This window comes from Panicum virgatum, chromosome 6N, assembly GCF_016808335.1.
Source record: "Panicum virgatum strain AP13 chromosome 6N, P.virgatum_v5, whole genome shotgun sequence".
NCBI lineage: Eukaryota > Viridiplantae > Streptophyta > Magnoliopsida > Poales > Poaceae > Panicum > Panicum virgatum.
In genome coordinates, this window is record NC_053150.1 from 30,496,747 (window position 1) to 30,501,533 (window position 4,787).

The following is a 4,787-nucleotide window of genomic DNA, read 5'->3' on the forward strand; positions in this document are numbered from 1 at the left end:
TTTCAATATTGCAAAATTATGCCTTTTAAGTTTTGAGTTACTCCCTCCATTCTCAAATATATGACGTTTAGGACAAGTTATTTAGTTCATTTTGAACTAAATAACTTGTCCTAAACGTCATATATTTGAGAATGGAGGGAGTATAACATTTTGTGCTATGATTTGCCAGCTTCCTATACCGGTTTACTTACTGCTTGGTGCTTGGTGTTAGAGTAGGCTCATGCAAACCAATGATGCAGCAATTCGATGCATTTTTTATCTTTTGAAAATGTTGTTGTCCATGCTCTATTTTGATCATAATTTTGTACACTTTGCTTAAGTTTCTAAAAATATCCTATTTTAACTCACTAACTTGCTGAGTTAGTTTACCAACATATAAAATGCTAGCAATTATTGGGTAGTTTTGGGTACTTTAGTTATTTTCTTTTTGCACTGTGCTGCTTGATTGGATTGCCTACTCCCTCCATTCCAAATTATAAGTCATTTCAAGAATCTTGGAGAGTCAAACCATCTCAAAGTTTGACCAAAATTCTAGAGAAAAACACAAAGATTTATGACATCAAATAGGTATACTATGAAAATATAACTAATAAAGAATCTAATGATACTTAATTGGTATCATAAATGTTATTATGTTGTTGTATAAATTGGTCAAACTTGAAATTTTTTGACTCTCTAAGATTCTTAGAATGGCTTATAATTTGGAACGGAGGGAGTACAATTTACTGGAGTTTTACCTCTCTGCTCTAGGGCGACAGGAATAACAATAACTTAATTCCTATTGTTTGATTTAGTAGCAGCATCGGCAGGAGTTGTTTTGTCACCGCAACAGCAAGAATGCCAATCATCATCAGCTTGGGTAGGTATGCAGATTAGCACTCCAGCAAGGTTTCAGATGTCAGGTATATGGATTTTCATTTTCACGCTATGGTGATGCTACTGCTAGTTTCATTATTTAATCATTGCTTGCTTTTGGCCAGTCAATTGAGTAGTTCATTAGTTTGTTCACTAAATGAATTTTTTGTCTACGAAGTAAAATGCTACTTGGATGTGGTTGAGAAGACCAATTAAACAACGATGAGATGAGAAGAACTACTTTATGTGGATGTTCTATCTATGAAGTAATATGCTACTTTTACGGGGATTTCGTCTCTATTTGCATTGTTTCAGTGAAGAAACAACGTTGTTTTGAATCATGTTCATTTGCTTGTACATTTGTTCTAAATTGCTTATGAGTTATCATAATATGCTTTCAAATTTTGACATAAATGCTTCTCACTGTAAAGACATCAAAACCTATTGAAGTGAGATCTTGTTTTAAAGTTTTTGTTGAGGCCAACACAACTGTACAATCAGATTTGAATTTTGCCGCTCTCAGTTGTAAAACTACGCTTTTTTCCAACCTGAGACGTGTTTTCTGGCAGGAATCTTGTGTGGGCCCACTCTGCATGGATGGAGCGATGTGGGCTTGCAAAAAAAAATCAACACTATCAGACTTTGCCAGAAATGGAGGGGGCGACAATAGCAGACTGGACAATCTAATTTCCAAAAATGGAGGGGCCGTAACAATGGGCTAATTTACGGCCAGCCAAGTCCTTAGAATTTTCTCTCTTTTGGTTCCTCCCAAAAGGTCCTCTCTCTTTTATCTACCTCGCCAATACAATCAAGGCCACCCGCGCTACAGCTCGCGAGCGCCGTCCGCCTTGCTTCACATGCTCTCGTCGTTTGCTCGAGCCGGACAGCAACAGGAGCGGGCCGGCCGGGAGGCTGCGCCAAGGTACCAGCAGCACATACGACGCTGGGACTTGCATCGTCTGGTGCACCGTTACCTTCTTTGCTGGGCCAGCGATATATATGCCTAGCAGCGCATGGGCGCATGCGCATGTGACAACACAGCGCGCTGAACACACGACGGCTCCCGCTGACCTGTCTCGCTGATGGACGTATATAGGACTGGTAGAGGCCTTGTCTCGCTGACCTGGTAAATTGCATGGCAGGACTGATCCACATAGAGGACTGGACCTTCGCTTCGCAACTTCGCGGCCGAACCGTGTGGTGGTCCAAGCAGTGAAATTTGGATGCAAAATTCAAAATTTCAAAACTATCACATTGAATGTGTACAACACATGCATGAAGTATTAAATTAAGTTGAAATAAAAAAACTAATTACATAGTTTGCTTGTAAGTTACGAGACAAATCTAATGAGCCTAATTAAGTCATGATTAGACACTAAATTGCTAAAGTAAATATGTGCTAATGATGGATTAATTAGTCTTAATAAATTCGTATCGTAGTTTATAGACGAGTTCTATAATTAATTTTATAATTAATCTATATTTAATATTCTAAATGTGAAATGATTTTTTTTGTAAAAACTTTACGGCATACATCTAAACAAAGTCTAAACCGAGTTTGGCCGGTGGCTGCGGCCGGCCAGGCGTGTCTGTCACCGTAAACCCAGCGTCGTACGTCACCTTGGACAAGATTCACGTCGCGGATCTACCCTACCTGGCCTGCCAGGCCAGCATAGCGTTCAGTCCACACATGTGTCGTCCAGTAGGTAGGGGAGTATGTACGTGATCGATAGACTAGACTGACAGATCCTGATAAATGTTTAGCTAACGTGCCCCTGTTTGTGGGCGACGAAATAACTGAAGTTTGCTTTTGTTGCCCTTGTTGTATTGGTACTGTTGTAACTTGTAAGGGATGGTTGGTTGGAACTTGGAGGTCAATGTCCGTTTTCTTGCCTATCCATATGCTGCATCATTGTGCCCCGAGGGATACTCACTCTGTTTGCGTGAAAATAAGGCAGGTGTTGTACACTTATACATGGGCTAGCTGCCTCAAAAGTTACTTTCTTAGACCTCGTTTAGTTTTTCAAGTAGTTGTCACATCAAATGTTCCAATGTCAATTCGATGTCCGAATGTCAATTTAATATAAAACTAATTGCATAAGTTACAATTAGAACTCTAAATGAATCTATTAAATATAATTAATGTACAATTAGCGGATGTGTTGCAATCCGTGGTCATTTGAATCCTCTGGATGAGGCTGTCACTCTCTCCTCGATTTTGTTACACAGCTACTCAGCTAGTCAGGTACTCCTACACCAATCGGGATTCCCTGACTTGCTGAAGGCAAGTCAGGGAATACTGTTCCCGTGACTTTTGAGCTTCTGTGGGCCGTCCGATCTGAGATGGATGGATAGGATCGATCGCTTCATGAAGTTTTGAATCGCTCCTACACTCGCTTGATCCCGCCATTTATTGTCCTTCTCTCCCTAGTCTTGCCCTGGTTGTCGGAATCTACTGCTGCTGCACAATAGTGGCGGAATGGGGGCTGGCAGGGCCCCCCTAACAACATAATTTTTGTTAAGTACCTTTTAGTCTTATCTTAATTTTAGCTCAAATTTTTAAGTATCCTTTAATCTTAGTTTAATCTTAGCTTAAGTTTTTAAGTATCCTTTAATCATAGCTTAATCTTAGCTCAAGTTTTAAGTACCTCTTAATTTTAACCCACTTTAGCCCACAATATATTCAGCTCCTCAAAAGTCCACAATCCACCGTGATCTCTAGCCCTGGAATTTCTCTCCGTTCTTCATGTGTGGCTGCTCACTAGTCATAACTCATCAGGATCTCAGTGGAGGGAGCCAGTGGACTCACATCTCACAATTAGCATCGCACGAATGCATGATAAGACGCTGACAGAAAGTAGGCGGGCAGCAACAGCTGAGATGGGCGGCAACAACAAACCTACTTGTTCCACTAATGCGATCGTGTTAGTCATCAAAACCATGGTGTCTATCTATATTTCTCCAATTTAAACCTATATAAATATTTTATTGTTCATACGGTATGCTATGTAAACATAGTTGATTTTGTGCTGCATAATAGAATAGATTTTTTAAAATTAAACCTAATCTTTGTAGGAAACCAAGACAAAACTAAAATGAACAAGATATATTGACTCCTGATCCTATTTTTCTTTGTGAATTGTCATTGCATAATTAAATAATAAATACTATGACTAGCTAGTGTATATTAGAGCGGTCAATAAAACAATAGTGTAATTTGCAAAAATTTTGTATACAAATATCATTAAGTTTGTTGGACGTTGGGCCCCCATTTAACTTTGTTTCCAGTTCCGCCACTATCGCACAAGCTTGACGTTAACACTTAACAGGCCGTTTCCATAACTCCAAAGCCATCGGCTCCACCATATATATCCTTTCTTGCAACCTGTAGATGGCACCATTGACACCAACTACTGCACCACGAGCACGCAGATGGCTAGCTAGTGGCGTGGACATATTAATTGTACCTTCTGTAGATGTAGCCAGTATCTAGCCCAGAGGCCAGAGCACCAGGTCACTAGATTTTTTTCTTTATTTTCCTCTCGATCTGTTTGCTAAAATTCTACGCAATTTCTCAATAGTAGAGCAATGGGTTCAAACAATACATTTCATAAGCTAAATGGCATGAAGTTTGCATAGTGTTTGTTACATTTTTATGCTAAGCTTTGAGTTCAACCATTGTGCCAACAGTCGCTAGCTAGAGCTTAGGCCAGTATTAGGGTGGTCCATTTGGGCTTCTACGGATGCTCAGGCGGTCAGGCCTCAGGGTTCGGCCGGCGCCGAGGCTGCAGCATAGCTGTGCAGCAACACATCATCATTAGTGCCTTCGTGCAACACATATCAACTCATGTGATGACTGGCTGGATGTTATTGAAGATAACGTGCATTAGACGGCCTGGATAATGTACTGTATAGTTTGTTTTTCATTACAG

General features: G+C 40.1%; 1 long non-coding RNA gene across 1 annotated transcript; it reads left to right on the forward strand.

The window, feature by feature from the left end:
• The first annotated feature begins 647 nt into the window (after positions 1 to 647).
• On the forward strand, positions 648 to 1,471 carry LOC120680122. The gene is made up of 2 exons (XR_005677481.1): positions 648 to 902; positions 1,425 to 1,471. It is a non-coding gene; the product is annotated as an uncharacterized LOC120680122 (long non-coding RNA).
• The last annotated feature ends 3,316 nt before the right edge of the window (positions 1,472 to 4,787 follow it).